The sequence below is a fragment of the Vicugna pacos genome, chromosome 13, assembly GCF_048564905.1.
Source record: "Vicugna pacos chromosome 13, VicPac4, whole genome shotgun sequence".
NCBI classification, from domain to species: Eukaryota; Metazoa; Chordata; class Mammalia; order Artiodactyla; family Camelidae; genus Vicugna; species Vicugna pacos.
The window spans coordinates 52,845,963-52,863,301 of NC_132999.1; positions in this window are offsets into that span (position 1 = coordinate 52,845,963).

Here is a 17,339-nt window from a genome sequence, read left to right on the forward strand (position 1 = left end):
AGACATTAAAAGAAAGGAAGACTGTAGACCAATGTCCCTTATGAATATATATGCAAAAATCCTCAACAAAACACTAGTAAACCAAACACAAGCCAAACACATCATGACCAAGTGGGACTTATCCCAGGGACGCAAGGTTGGTTTAATATGCAAAAACCAATGAGTATAATATACCATATTAATACAATAAAGGAAGGAAACCGCATGATCAATCAATGCAACAACAACAAAAACGCATTTGAAAAGGTCCGATATCCTTTCATGATAAAAACATTCAACAAACAAGGAAGGGAGGGAAACTTTCCTCAACCTGATAAAGGACATCTACGAAAAACTCACAGCGAACATCGTACTGCTCATCCTTCCCCACTAAGATCATGAACAAGACAAGGATTGCCCTCACCACTTCTATTCAACATTGTCCTGGAGGTTCTAGATAGAGCAACTAGGCAAGAAAAAGAGTTAAAAGGTATATAGATTGGAAAGAAAGAAGTAAAATTATCTCTATTCTCAAATAACATGATCTTATATAGAGAAAAATCTTAAGGGATCCACTAAAAAATTTAGAACTAATAAGTTCAACAAGGTTGCAGGATACAAAATCAATATACAAAAATAAACTGTATTTCTATGTAGTTGGTAATAAATAATCCAAAATGAATAAGATAATTCCATTTACATTATCATCAAAAAGTAAAATGTTTAGGAATAAATTTAATGAAGAAGGTATAATATATGTACACTAAAAGCTATAGAACACTGTTAATAGAAATTAAATAACCCTTAAATAAATAGAAAAATATCCCATGTCCATGGGTTGGAAGACTTAATATTTATATGATGGCAGTACTCCTTAGATTGCTCTACAGATTCAGTGAATTCCCTATCAAAATTCCAACTGATATTTTTGCAGAAATGGACAAGATGATCCTAAAACTCATGTGGAAACTCAAGGGAAACTCAAGAATAGCCAAAACATCTTTAAAAAAAAAAATTAACCAAATTGGGGAATTCACAATTCCTGATTTCAATACTTAACTACAAAGCTACAGTATTCAAGACCATATCAAACTGACATAATGAAACAAAATTTAGAGCCCAGAAATAAACTTATAAACTTTCCAAAAGAGGGCCAAGACCTTCAATAGGGAAAGAATAGTCCTATCAACAAATGGTACTAGGACACCTGGATATCTACATACAAAAGAGTGAAAATGAAGTTGAATCCTTACCTCACACCACATGTAAAAATTAACTGAAAATTGATCAAAGAGTTAAATGTAAGAGCTATAACTATGAATTCCTAGAAGAAAACATAGAGGTAAATCTTCATGACTTGGGGTTTGGAAATGGATTCTTATCTATGACAACAAAACAACATACAAGCAACAAAAGAAAAACTGGATAAACTGGACTTCATCCGCATTAAAAACTTTTATACATCAAAGGACATCGTTAAGAAAGTGAAAAGACAGCCCACAGAAGGGGAGAAACTATTTGCAAATCATATCTGATAAAGGTCTAGTATCCAGAATATATAAAGAACGCTTACAATGGAACGACAAAATTACAAAATGGACAAAGGACTTGAATTAACACTCCTCCAAAGAAGATATACAAACGGCCAATACTATATGAAATACTATTCAGCATCATTAGTCATTAGCAAAATGCAAGTCAAAACCGCCACAAAGTGCCACTTCACCCCAACTAGGATGGTGCAGGTATAAAACATATACAGAAATATAAAAACAAATACAGAAGTTTTTATCTGCCAGTGCTGATATACATAGAGAGAAAGCAAGTGTAGTAAAATGTTAGTAAATCAGAAATCTTGGTTTCTTGTATTTTTCTTTCAACAGAGGGATAATAATAACATGGCAAAGAATTCCCAATGTGCATTCCATGGATCTAAGCACCATGTGAATCCAGGTTCCTTAGAAGCTCCCAGATCCTTGTTCCAACAGTCTTTCCTGATTGTTAACACGTTGTACCCAGGATCCTCTCCCTAAAGTGAGGCATGTGCATAGAATATGATGCTCTTTGTGCCCTTGTTCATCCACTTCCTTAGAGAGGAATTACAGGATAGTGGTTTTGGACCTAGACAGAATCAAATTTAAATTTCTGCTCTGCCACTTAATTAACTGTGTGACCTTGATCATGTTACTTAACCTCTGAGTCATAGGTCTGTCACCTGTAAAATGAGGCTGAGAATAGTGGTTGCCTCTTGCATTATGGAGGGCACTTAGCTTTGGTTCTAGCACAAGGCAAGTGTCTATTACAGGCAACTAAGATTGTTCTAGGGTGATGGAGAGATGATTGGCTGAGACAGCAGGTTGAACCGCCGTGGCTTCTTATCTCAAGGAGTTTCTAGACTAAAGCAGAGGTCAGCCATCTGCTGGGGAACAAGGATAGCCATGCTGGCAGTTGAACACTTAATTTTCTCAGCAACAAAAAAAGAACAAATATTGTGGCTATTCAATAAAATAAAGTGTGCCCCTATGTTAGCTTTAAAATCACCTTAATTTCTGGACAGATGAAGCTGGTTGCCAGGAGTTGTGGTTTTTAGTGGCATGTCTACATGCCACTAAATTCTACATCAGTCCCTGTGTCTTTTCTTTTGACACTGTGTAGGTTTGTGAAACACCAAGTCTAGGAAACACTAACTTGAAGGACACTTGAAGGAGGAGACAGTGGACAGAGAGAGCCAAGCCTAGAGGCCAATAAACTGAATTCACCAAGTACTGGCATGTGTTTAACCAGTCAGCAAAGCAGTAGACATTTGCCTGTGGGAGCAAGTTCCTGGGAAGGTATTTGCATTAGTTTTTGCTTGAGCAATCATTTCTCTGGGGCTGGCATTTCCTTCCTGTGTCTGCCTGCTCCCTGTTACCCAGATTTGGGACAGAGAAGGGCAAGGATGAGGTGAGGCTCTGCATACCAGGAAAGAGGCAAGGCCAGGGGAGAGTAGGCTGAGCTGGAATTGTATCCTGCCACTCTCTTGCTTTGGGACTCAGGGAAGTCACTTCACCTCTCTGAGCCTCCATTTTCTCATCCATTAAAATAACGTCTCTTCCGAGCATCAGATAATTTCTGCTTTTATGCTCAGGTTTAAGGCTCAGTTTCCTCAGCTGTGAAATGGGCATAAAAATCATACCCACCTCATAGCATGGAGGTGAGGTTTAACACTTAGCACAGTTCCTGGCACATAGGAAATGCTTGTTAATATTGGCCATTAGCTTTTACTACAGATCTACAATCGCTTGTCAGCAATCTGAAATTCATAAAGCTCTGAAAACTCAAGTGTTTTTGTTTAGTTTGACACCAAAATTCATTTGATGGCCAAACCTGATCTGAATTAATGCCAAATTGTTTATAGTCTTAATGGAATAGCCCACTGACTGCGAGTACGTTAATGTGATTGATTACCAGGTGTGGTCCCAGAATATGCACCAAGTTACCATTCTAAAATCTGAAAAATTTTGAATCACTCCTGGTCCTTAAAATTTGCATAGAGGATACTGAGCTTGTAGTAGTGGAGGTATGATAGAGGCAGAAAATAATATGAGTTTGGTCATAGCCAGGACTTGCTGGATACACGAACTGGGGAGATCCTTGGTGCTGCAGGGGCCTTAGAAGTGAGAGAGAAGGATGGCCAAGGAGGACCTAGCAGAGGGGGGTCTTGATTACAACAGAAACCAACTCTGTCTGGTTTAAGCCCCAAGGGAGAAGTTGTTGGAAGAGTATCAGGTTCATTCCAGGATATTGCTAGGAGGAAGAACCAGGCTCAGAGGCTTCATGGACAAGAAGCTGCCAAAATCACCCATAGAACTGGTCAGGTAAATAATGGTCCAGCCCAAAGCCGCAGCCTGAAGTGCCAGTCCTGACCCACAACTGGCACTAGATGAGGGAGGCCACTTCCAGGCTAGCTGCTGTCCCACGAGACACAGTCTCTCTGTCCCTGCTTCAGATTCAAAGTTTACAGTGGGAACATCTGATGGGCAGGACCAATGACCATGGTCAGTGACCATGCCCAGGCTGCAAGGGAAGCTGGGAAAGCAAACATCTGGAAAATTTTGCTTTTAAAGTTGGAGGCAGTCCTGACTCCTTCCACGGCTCCTAAGGAAGGGACTCTTCTAGAATAGGGAAAAGGGCTCAGATGTCAGGCAGTCAAAACAAACAGGAACAGGTAAAGTCTCAGTAGCAACAGCTTCTTGGAGGGGGAGTTGATTCTATCCGGACCTTGAAGTGTGATTAGACTTAGGCTGGAAGGGATGATTGATGTTGGGTGGAGGGGTTCAGACCAGGGCAGAGGCTTACATGTCTGGCTGGAGGGTGCTTACTAGATGACATTCCCTCAGCTCAGCACTTTATTCATACTTAATCCTCACAACTGTAGGCAGCAGGGGAACTATCATTAGCAGCATTTTTCACACAAGGAAGCTGAGGATCAAGGCAGTTAGGTCAACTTGCCCCAAATCATACAGCTAGAAGGTGGCAGGGCTGAGATCTGAATGCAAACAATCTGACGCCTCGCCCATAACCCCTACACTATACAGGAAAGAGGTTCCATATTGAGTTTCTACTCCTAGCAACTGATTGAAGCCCTGTGTTGAGAAAGACTCTGAGGTTGTCTCTGATAAATAATGTAAAAAGGGCTGTGATCAATTAGTGATATTTTCTTAGCAAATTTGACCTAAGAACTCCAAATTCACATGTGTTCAAGTGAACATGCAACATTTATCAACATCGACCATATACTGGTCCCTAAAAAAGATTCAACACATTTTAAAAGATTGAAATTATTCAGACTATATTCTCTAACCACAAAGAAACTAAACTATAAATCAATAACAGGAAAAAAGAAAAAGAAAATTCCTGACTGCCTGGATGTTAAACGTTATGCTGGTCAAAGAAGAAATGAAAATGGAAATCAGAAAACATTTTGAACTGAATGATAATGAAGATATCTCATATTAAAACTTGTGAGATGCAGCTAATGCAGTTCTTGGAGGAAAATCTGTAACCTCAAAAATGTGTGTATTAGAAAAGAAGAGAGACTTGGAATGATTAAAGGGTCCATCTTAAGAAGCTGAAAAGGAACAGCAAAGGGGAAGAAAAGGAAAAAGGAAAAAAAGAAGAAAACAACAAATAGAAGAGCATAAATCAACAAAGCTAAAAGTTGGTTCTTTGAAAGTATTAACAAAATTGAATAAGGCATGTTGACCATGGTACCCTTGGAATCCTGTACCTTTTATATGGTATATGCTTATAAAAGTATTAGTTAAATTGAATTTGAGCAAGGGCAGAGAGACACAATATTTAAGGGATGATGCGTATGATGAGTAATTCAGTTAGTTTGGAGTTAAAATACTGTGAGGGAGATGACTTAGACTGGACTCTGTTGTAGGTGACTTAAGCCCAAATCAAATTGACATAAACAAACAGGTGACTTTATTTGTTTGCATAACTGAAAAGTCCACAAGGAATTCTGGCTTTAAGCACAGTTGGCTCTAGGTGTTCAAACAGTGCGGAAGGAATGTTTCTTTGTGTTTTTTCCCCCTAGTCTTACTATGTTCATTTGACTCTCAGGGAGATTCTCCAGCCTAGGCTGGAAAGGCAGTGGGCTACTCGGGCATTCTCATGGTGATGGCAGAAGTGCAAGAGAACAAGCTCAAGGGCACAAGCACATCACAGGCATCTATATGTCTCTGATTTGCCAACACTCTTTTGGCCAAAGCAAGTCACATGGCCAAGCCCAAAGTCTAGGGCTTGGGAAATTCTCTCTGCCCATCCTGACGCTATGGCAAGGATATAGAATAAAAAATTAGGACCATTATTCAATCTACATAGATACTAACTCAGCATTCAGCTTTCTGGATCACAGGGTACATGCAAGCTTAATTGCACTTACAAACTGCCAGATTGTTCTCCAGAGTGGGTGCACCAGTCTGCATTCCCATCAGCAATTCATAAGGATGTCTCCCTAAATCCTCACCAGTGCTCAGTACAATCCACCTGTTTCATTTTTTTGCCAGCCTGATAGATATGAAATGGCATCTCATTGATTTTTTAAATTTTTGTTTGTTTTTTATTGCAGTATAGTCAGTTATAATGTGTCACTTTCTGGTGTACAGCATAATGTCCCAGTCATATATATGTATGTGTGTGTGTATATATATATATATATATATATATGTATATATAATATGTGTGTGTGTGTATATATATATGTATATATATATATTCATTTTCATATTTTTTTCCACTAAAGGTTAGTATAAGGCAATTGAATACAGTTCCTTGTGCTATACAGAAGAAATTTGGTTTTTAATCTATTTTTATATATCGTAGTTAATATCTGCAAATCTCGAACCCCCAAATCTATTCCTTCCCACCCCATTTCCCCCAGTAACCATAAGATTGTTTACTATGTCTGCAAGTCTGTTTCTGTTTTGTAGATGAGTTCATTAGTGTCTTCTTTTTTCTTTTTTTAGATTCCACATATGAGTGATATGGTGTTTTGCTTTCCCTTTTCTGGCTTACTTCACTTAAAATGATGATCTCCAGGTCCATCCATGTTGCTGCAAATGGCAATATGTCATTCTTTTTTATGGCTGAGTAGTATTCCATTATATAAATATACCACAACTTCTTTATCCAGTCATCTGTCGATGGACATTTAGGTTGCTTCTGTGTCTTGACTATTGTATATAATGCTGCAATGAACATTAGGGTGTATATCTCTTTTTGAGTTAAAATTTTGTCTGGATATTTGCCCAGGAGTGGGATTGGTGGATCATATGGTAAGTCTATTTTTAGTTTTTTAAGGAATCTCCATACTGTTTTCCATAATGGCTGCACCGAACTACATTCCCACCAACAGTGTAGGAGGGTTCTTTTTTCTCCACACCCTCTTCAGCATTTATCGTTTGTGGACTTTTTAATGATGGCCATTCTGATTGGTGTGAGGTGTAGGTTTGATTTGCATTTCTCTGATAATTAGCGATACTGAGCATTTTTTTATGCACCTATTGGCTATTTATATGACTTCATTTCACCGATGTTTTACTTTGTGTGTCTCTGATTATGGATGCATCTAAGTATCTCTTCGCATCTTGTCATTTGGATTCCCCTTCAGTGAGTCGCCTAGTCATATCCTTCACTCATTTCCCCCCATATTTTGGTTCTTTTTCTTGTTAATTTGCAGCACTTCCATGTAGAGTCTAGATATGAATCTCTTGTCAGCTTTAGACATTGAAAACATGTTTAACAAATCAGTTTTCCATCTGTTAATTTTGTTTACAGGGTCCTTCTTTGAACAGAAGTCTTTGTTATAGTCAAATCCAGCATTTCTTGCGTCATGGCTTGTGCTTTTAGGGATCTAGTTTAAGAGGTGCTTTCCTCATCTCTAGATCACAAAAACTGTTTTACACTTTTTTCTTTCACATCTAGGTTTTTCATACATCTGGAATCCACATTTGTGGTGGCCAAAGACAAGGAGTCAGTTTTGTTTTCCATATAGTGAGCCAGTTTTCCCAGTACCATCTACTAAAAAGTCTGCCCCTTCTTTGATTTATGGTGTCATCTTTGTACTTATCTATCATTTATCTATGTCCATCTATTATCATAATCATTATCTGTATCTATATTTATGTATATGTCTACCTATCTATATATCTGATAAGACAACTTCTCCCATTTAGTTTTTCTTTTACAAAGTTGACTTAGCTCTTTGTGGACTGTATTCTTCCATATATAATTTAGAAGAAGCTTGTTGAATTTCTCCAAGATGAAATCTATCTAGAATTTTGCTTGGGATTTTACTGATTTTGTAGACCAATTTGAGAACCAGCAACTTTATGATGTTAAGTCACCCTAACCATGAATATGCAGTAGGTATCTATTTATGTCTTCTTTTATATCCTTTAATAGAATTTTTAAAATTTCACTTTAGGGATCTTTTTGCATTCCTTAAGTTAATTTCTAGATACTTTAAATGTAAATCTTAGGACTTTTTAAAAATTTGAAAAAATCTCAGACAGGAGAGTCACAAGAATGATACAAAGAATTTTTTTTCTGAACCATTTGAATTCTTGTTGCAAACCTGATGCCCCATCGCCCTCACATACTTCATTGGGTATTCCATACAAATAAGGACACTCTCATACATAGCTATGATGTAACCATCAAAGTTAGGAAATTCACACTGATACATTACCATCATCTTACCTCCAGACCTTCAAGTTTAAACAGTCTTTCCAATAACATTCTTTATAGCAAAAGGAATCGTGTTCAGAACACATCTTGCATTTGCTTTTCATGTCTCTTTAATCTCCTTTGGTTTGAAACAGTTCCTCAGTCCTTCTTTGATTTATCTGACCTTGACACTTTTGAAGATCACAGGTAAGTTATTTTACAAAATGTCCCTCAATTTAGATTTGTCTGATATTTCCTCATGATTAGATTCAGGTTACATATCTTTGGCAGGAACATCACAGAAGTGATGCTGCATTCTTCCCGAGGCATCCTATCAGATGGCACACAATTTCAGTTTGTCCTATTGCTAATGGTGTTTACTTTGATTACTCGATTAAGGTGGTATCTGCCAGGTTTTGCCATTATAAAGTTATCCTTTTCTCCCTTGTAATTAAAAGTACTTTGTGGAACGGTTTTTAAATTATGTAAATATTTCCATGAAACTTTCAATTTATTTGGGCATTTATTTATAGAAATACAAACTCATGGTTTAAAAAAATTTAATCCATTACTATCATGATTTATTTTGATCTTAAATTGTCCTATTTTTGTCCAGTGGAAGCCCTTCCAAGTTGGACATGTCCTTTTGTCATGTCCCCATCATTCTTTGAGCACTTCCTTGCCTTCTCTTGTAACAAGATGATCTAGGCTCATTTTCTACTTCCTCTGCCCCAATCCTGGAATCAGTCATTCATCCAAGGAGACCTAGTTCCTTTTAGTGAAGAACGGTATTTAGAGACCAAGAGCTGGGTGCTGAGTACTAGGTGTGCTTATTACTGCTGGAATACCACTGCCCCCAGGCCCTCTCAGAGCTAGAGAATATATATCACTCTCTTTACCTGAATCGGGCCCCAGCGTCTCATGCCAGGTCTCCCCAACGCTGGCTGCCTTCCTCATCCCACTGGCCCCCAAAACCCCACACAGACTGCGCCTCTGCACAGATGTTGCCTTATTAGATGTACACCATTTAATGGCTCTATGACTAAATTCTCGGGGGAAGGGCAAGGAAAAGAATAAAAAGGAGTAGGAAGCTAATTTCCTTGTTACTTTAGCATATTATTTTCCTCTATATTTTTCAGTTGGTCATTGCTTATATGGAAAAGTGCTATTAATTTTTATAGGTCCTTTACCTGGCAATTATTGCAATGTTTTTTCTGTGTAGGTGACTAGTATATAGTCTGAAAGTAATGACAGTTTTACCTGTTGTCTTTCAGTCCTTACATTTCTTTTACTTTCCTTTGTAATGTGGGCTAGAACTTCAGAGCTAAGTTATGTAGTAATGGTGATATCAGATACCTTTGAGTTGCTTTTGATTTTAGAGGCACCTAATGTTTGTTCATTAAGAATATATTTGCTCTGAATTTTTGGTGTATAGTTTTCATCAAAATTTGTGAGTTCTTTTCTATTCCTAAAGAACAATTTTTTAATCATAAATTATTTCTGAATTTATCAAAAGACTTCTGTGTATATGTGTGCCTTTAATGACATAACCATGTGATTTTTCTCCTTCAGTCCATTAATTAACATGGAAAAACTAAAGGATTAATTTTCTGATGGTTAATTCTCCTTTCTAATATGTGATAAACCCCGTTTGGCTGTGATTTTAAATCAACAACAACAACAAAGGATCCAATTAGCCAATATATTATTTAGGATTTTTATCTTCATGTTCATAGGTGAAATGAGCATGTCATTTTCTTTTCTTGTCTTATTTTTCCAATTTTGAAAGTAAGATTAGATCACCTCACAAAATATGTTAATTCCCTCCCCACCTCCTTTTTTTTCTGATCCCTCTGCTTTAGTTGATGAGACTTTGATATCCAGAGAGAGGGACAGATTTGACAAAGATCACAGAGATAATTTGTGAAATTTTCTATCCTGAAAAAGATCCCTCTTGGAGGTGTCATCCACCTGGGCTCTTTTGTAAGGCACAAGTGCTCTCCAGCCGCTGCATGGTTATCTGTGCTTAATGTGGTCGGCCATGGAGAAGAACCCCGGGGTCTTGGGTTAGAGTCCTTGCTTTACATAGGACTTCGCCTCCATAAGCTGTAAGTTGGTTTTCTCTTCTGTAAAATGAGGACAGGGGATCAGGCAAACCTGAGACTTCTCTATCCCTGACAATTGAGGCCTTTGCCATTCTCAGATACCCTTTTGGGATTTTAGTCCCAGCTTCTGGGCACAAATGGAATTGGTGAAATGGACATACCTGACGGGAGCGTCGTCTACACAGAGAGCCAGGGACTTGTTTGTAATCCCGGTCTCGGCCATGTTTGCAGCCTTGTGTGGGTCTCCGCTTCTGAGAGAAAGGACTCTGGGTGATGTGTCTGCCGAGACCACAGGCAGGAGACTGAATGGACCTGGGAGAAGGAGCAGGAGGAATAGGCTGCCTTACCACCTCCTGGCAGCAGAGTCAAGCCTAGTGGGGCACCGACACCACCCCAGGACCCCCGTAGCCCTTCAGAGGCCTTGTCTGGGAAGAGGAGTGCTTGAGGCCAGGGGAGGCCAGCTCAGCCTGGCTCTGGCTGCTGGGTCTGGGACGCCACCAGAAAGCTGCATCTGGGGCCCTGACTGTCCTGGAGGCCTGAGTGGTCCTCCCTGGCCCTCCTCCCTCAGGCCCCCACCTGATTCTCTGGCCCAGCTCCTGGCTGCCAACTCTGCTTTCTAACTCTCAGCTTGCAAAGGCCTTTTCACACCCCAACGCCCAAACCCCAAATCCCAGCCTAAACTCTGCCCTTTCAACCCCAGCACAATTTGCTCTCCCTTCCCTAGACTTACTTGAGCAAGGCTCATTCTTAAGCTGGAGCAAGTTCTTCATCTCATTCTGCCCAGAATGTTCCTGGTCACCCAGCACAGTTCTGCTCTGGGCCCAGGGGATTACTAGTATTGATCTGTTTCCCTGTTGACTCATCCAGGCCGCTGCTCCCGTCGGCCCATGAAGCTGTCCTGGATAATCCCAGGGACACCCCATGAGTCTCCACTAGCTTGCTCCCGCCCCAGCTGAGCTGGACCCCCGCCCCCAGTCCTATTCCCCACTCTCCTGGGGCTCCATGTTGGCCTGGGTCTCCTCCAGCCTGCATCATGGCTCCCTTGGGTCCGACAACCTGAAGGTTTGCACCATGTCCTTCCTTGCATGGACATGTTGCCCCCTGCTGGTCAGTCAGTTATAAAACACGAACGGTTTTCCAGGCCCGGGGATGCTTGCTGAGCTGCCCTGTTGCGCTCCTACCACAGGCTGTAAGCACTTAACACGCTTTATGTAATTGAATCTTCACAGTAACTTTTTGAGGAAGGTTCCCCTATCCCTATTTTACAGATTGGAATAGGTAGAGCCAGTTTTGAACCCAGATAGTAACTATTACAATTAGTAACAAGAACGAGAAGAGCATCAGCCCAGCTCTTCCTCTGGATCTGGAACAGCGTTCGGCCTTTCAAATGCGTCGTCTCCTTAATTTTTATGTTCTGCTTTCCACAACCTGGTATCAAACGTTCTCCATGCACCCCACACCTCCAACACTCGTTCTACAAACACAGCCTGCACAGCCTCCCCCACTCTCAGCCGGGGACCCTCCAACTGCCCCCAGCATGTGCAAAACTCCGCCCACCCCCGCCTGCATCCTTCCTCAACAGCCGTCCCCCTTCCTCCCATCCCCAACCCCCCAGGGCCATGGACCAGTCTGCTCTGGTGCTCCAGGTCCTACTCCTTCCTGTCTCCAACTAATGGCCCCTCTCTCCAGCACCTTCCATTCCACCTCTCAACCAGAACTTTCCACTTAAAATGCTGAAGTCTCTCTCACCTTAAAAATATAAGCCAACAACCCCTCTGTCTCTTGCCCTTCAACTCTAGCTACCCTCTTATTTCTCCTCACAGCGGAAGTCCTGGAAGGACCGCCTACACTCACTGTGCTCATTTCTTCACTTCCTCCTCATTCTTCAGCCCAGGCCATTTTGGCTTTTCGCCCACAGTTCCAGCCAAGCCTCCTAAGGTCACCGCTCAGGGGACATTGTTCAGGCTCCACGCACTTGATTTCTCTCTTACCTGCACTTGATGCTGTTGGCCACACCTTCCTTCTGGAAAGACTCCCTCACCTGTGTTTCTGGCTTCTGGTTCTCCTCCCACATCTCAAACCTCTCCTCCTCAGCCTCCTTTGATGGCCCATTGTAATTTATCTGGCCATTAGATGCTGGTGCTCCTCAACACTTGATCTGAGACCCTCTTCTCCTTTCATCCCATTCTCTTACCCTGGGTAACATTACACACACCCCTATAGATGTGATAACTTCCGAGTGCGTACCTCTAGCCCAGGATCTCAATTAGGGGCAGTCTGGCCCTTCATTCAGCCACGTCTGAAGACATTTGTGGTTGTCACAACTAGGGAGGGATGCTACTGACATCTAGTGGGTAGAGGCCAGGGATGCTTCTGAACATACTGCAATGCACAGGATGCCCCCTTCCCAATCCCGGCAGAGAATTGTCAGCCATGCCCAGATTGAGGACTTTATTCTAGCCTAGCCCTTCCTCTGAACCCCAGGTTGGTACATCCAGCCACTTGTACCCCATCTCCACTTGGGTGCCTCAAACGTACCTCAGACTCAACCTGTCCAAGGTGAACTCATGATCTACTCCAACCCAATTCTCTAACAATCTTCCCCATCTCAGTTGCAGCCTGTTACACAAGACACGAACTTAGGAGTCATCTTGGAAATCTCCCTCTCCCTCCCTCAATATCCAGTCCCTCACCAGCTACTACCCATGTTATCCTCCTCAGCATCTCTCCAATAGCCTACTCCAGGTGCCATCATCTCTGGGCTAGGCTTTTGTAAAAGCTCCTGTCTGGTCTCCTGGCATTGTCTTAGGGGACCTTTCCAGTCTTTCCACCACACAGCAGCCAGAGTGGTCCACATCAAAATGCAGATCTGATTATGACATCTCCTTGTTGGAAACACTGATGGCTTCCCATGGCTGTTTGGATCAATACCCCAAACCTTAACACAGCCTGCAAGGCCCACATGTTCTGGCCCTTGGAAATCCCCCAGCTTCTCTTAGAGCACCTGCCTACCTCTTCTTTGCACTCCAGCCCCTGTTGCCCTATCATTCAGTTCCTCAAATCCACCGAGCTCCCTCCTACCCCAGGGCCTTTGTATATGCTGTTCCCCCAGCCTAGACTGCTCTTCCACTCCCTTCACCTAGTTAACTCCTTTTCATCCTTTAGGTATAAGCTCAGAGGTTACCTCTTCATGGAGATCTTACATGACCCCAGGGTCTAGATCAAGTTCTATGATAAACCCTCTCAAAGAGCCATGTTTCTTTCCTGCAGGAAACTTAGTTCAGCTTGTAATTCCCCTGCTTATTCATGTGATGACTTGATTACTGTCTGTCTCCCTGACTGGAATCTGTGCCTTCTGGGCAAGACCGCGTGTGTGCTTGGTCACCAGCCCCTAACACAGGCTGGGCACCTCGAGGGGGTACATATAAGCTCCAGAGGATATAATGAGTGAAATCTGATCTTTCCTCCTGGCCACACAGTGAATCACACCAAGAAGATGCATCTGAGTCATCACTTTTTCTTTTTCTCCTGAAAGGCAATGATTCTTTATTACAAAAGCAATCCATGCTTGTGGTGGTAAAATCAGAAATACAGATAAACAAAAGGAGGAAAATATAACCCTACTGCAAATACTATTTCACAAACTACTTTTTAATTTGAGCAGTAAAACATGAACAATAGGTATAGATACATGTCAGGAGCTAAGTTTCTATATTACTGTTTTTCCTGCGTAATATCCCATTATATGTACAAGTGTATAGATTCTTTCTCAATGGGCCTGCTGCATTAGAATACCAGGAAGCTTTTTTTAAGGTACAGATTTCAAGCTCCACGCCCAGCAGACTGATTTGGGAAGACTTGGGTGGGTCCCAGGCCTTGCTACTTTTTACATTTTCCCTGGAGATTTTGCCAGGGTTGGAAACCACGGATAGAACTAAATCATCTATTTTTGGCCACAAAAGGAACACCCAACATTTTATTTCTAGTTATGCGGCAATGAGAATCCTTAAGTCTGCACTAACAGATGACCTAAATTGTTTCAGAAAGCTGGTTCCCAGGGTGGCCTTGCACATTGATGTGGTCCATGCTGCCAAACTGCTTTGAGTTTTCAACCTCCTTTCCCACTATTGGGTCTCTTCTCTCAAGTTAGGTCAGGATTGACTTGATCTGAAAGGGGTGAGGCAGGGGTGGGAGAAGCATGAGTTCTTCCTTTCCTTTCTTTTTCTTCCTTTCTTCCTTTCTTTTCTTTTCTTTCTTTTCTTTCTTTCTTTCTTTCTTTCTTTCTTTCTTTCTTTCTTTCTTTCTTTCTTTCTTTCTTTCTTTCTTTCTTTCTTCTGTTTTGCATTGTTTGATTTTGTGATGACTGGTATGTATTCTTTTTGCAATTAAAAAGAAAAGCTAATAGGATTTTCTGAAATGTCAAATGAGCTTCCAGCCCAGATCTCTTTTTCTGAGCTCTGATGCTGCTCTCCAGCTGCTTCCTTGATATTGACCCTCGGTTGTTGAACAGACATCTCAAAATTGACACACACGTGAAAATTAACAAACCCAAATGCTCATTCTTCCTTCTTAAACCTGCTTCCCCCACATTAAATGACACTTCTGTTTGCCCAGCTGCTTGGGATGGAAGCAGAGAACCCTCAGTGCCCTCTCATCCCCATAGCCTTCCTTCCCACGCCCTGAGGATTCTGTCTCCAGATCTCATCTCACAGTGGTCCAGTTCTCTCCAGCCCCACCACCATCACTGGGGTCTGAGCTGCCTTCATCACTCGCTGGACTTCTGCACCTCACCCCTACCTCAAACAAGCCATTTCACCCACAGCAACTAGGGTGATCTTTCAAGACTCAGCCCAGCTCAGGATGCTCTGATAACTTCCTGTTGTACTTAGAATGAAATCCAGCTCTTGAAGGTGGCCCACCAGGCCCCATGAGGTCTCACCCCCACTCACCCTTGCCTTGCCGCTCTCTGGGCTGTGACAGGAGGTGGAGCCCCTTCCCGCCTAAATGCCTTCACACATCTCGGGAACATTCTTCTCACCAAGCCTCACCTTGCCTTGGCTCTTGACCTGAATGACTTCTCCAGGGATTTGTCTGACCTAATCTCAGGGAGAGTCCTCTTCCACCCTCTATCTAGCTGCCTGTGCTTCTCCGTCACCCTCAGATCTGTTGTAACAATACATTTACGTGTCTGATAATTGGCTGTTGTTGGCTTCGTTCACTGGAATGTAAGCTTCCTGAGAGTAGAGGTGTGGCTGTGACTTCACTGTGAACCCAGAGCTAGCCCAGTGCCAGGCATCTGGAAGGTTCTCAGGACATAGTCATTATAGGAGTCAAAAGAGCCGAGATAAGGGCATTATTCTTGCTGTTTTAAAGGAGAGACAATAGAAGCCTGAAATGTAAATGGACTTGCCTGATGTCACCCAGCAAGTCAGTAGAGCTCTGGCACCTCGCCCTGGGCCCGCAGATCCTGGAAGAAGTGCTCCCCCACATCCCAGCTGCCCATCATTTAAACTCACCATAACCCTGAGAGGAAAGGGACATTCTCCTCACAACACAGTGAAGTGTGCCAATTCAGGCCCACCGAGGTCATGTGACTTGCCCAGAGTCATTGGGTTAACAAAGTGGACACTGCACTCACACCCAGACTTCTCTCTCTGTTCTTTCTACTACAACAAACTACAGTCCATGCATTTTTATTGAGTATCCACCAAGTTCCAGGCACTGTGCTGGGAGCTGGGGAAGTGGGGTGAACCAGAAGACACATCCCTGCTCTCCTGGTGCTCATATCACTGTGGGAGGAGGCAGGGAACAAATGCAGAGAAAAACCCAGCAATAATTATAAATGGTGATACCAGCCTCAGAAACCCAGCAAAGTGTCCTTGGCATCATCCCTGGCACTTTCCTGTCTCCAGGCTTCTACAAGTTTCTTCCACTCCCTGCCCTTCCCCAGGACCTCCTTAGTTCGCTAAAGCTGACCCCTTACCAAAAATATAAAGATCAGAAATAAATGAAATAGATACCAAAAAAAAAAAACCAATAGAAACAAATCAACAAACTTTTAGCTAGACTAACCAAGAAAAAAGAGAAGACGCAAATAAAATTAGAAATGAAAGAGGAGAAGTTACAGCCAATACCACAGAAATACAAAGAATCATAAGAGACTACTAGGAATAATTATATGCCAATAAATTGGACAAGATAGAAGAAATGGATAATTTCCTAGAAATATACAATCTTCCAAGAATGAATCAGGAAGAAATAGAAAATCTGAATAGACTGATTACTAGTAAGGACACTGAAACAGGAATCAAAAATCCCCCAATAAACAAAAGCTCAAATGGCTCCACTGATGAATTCTACCAAACATGCAAAGAAAAATTAACAGCAACCTTTCTCAAATTCTTCCCAAAAAATAGAAGAGAAGAGAACTCTTCTGAATACATTTTACGAAGTCAGCATTATCCTGATACCCAAACCAGACAGGAACACCACAAAAAAAGAAAAGTACAGGCCAGTATCCTTGTTGAGCATAGAGGAAAAAACCCTTAACATAATATTTGCAGACTAAATCCAACAATACATTTAAAGGATCATACACCACATTCAAGTGGGATTTATTCCAGGGATGCAAGAATGGTTCAATATCTACAAATCAATCAATTTGATACATCACGTTAACAAAATGAAAGATAAAAATCATAGGATCATCTTAATAGATGCAGAAAAAGCATTTGACAAAATTCAACATCCATTTATGAAAAAACTCTCAAAAAGTGAGTATAGAGGAATGTACCTCACTATAATAAAAAGCATATAAAACAAACACATAGTTAATATCATACTCATTGGTCAAAGGCTGAGATTTTGCCTCTAAGATTAGGAAACATACACGAATACCCATTCTCACCACTTTTATTCAGCATAATATTGGAAGTCCTAGCCACAGCAATTAGGCGAGAAAAAAGAAATAAAAGACATCCAAATTGGAAAGGAAGAAGTAAAACTGTCACTCTTTGCAGGTGACATGACTTTATATAC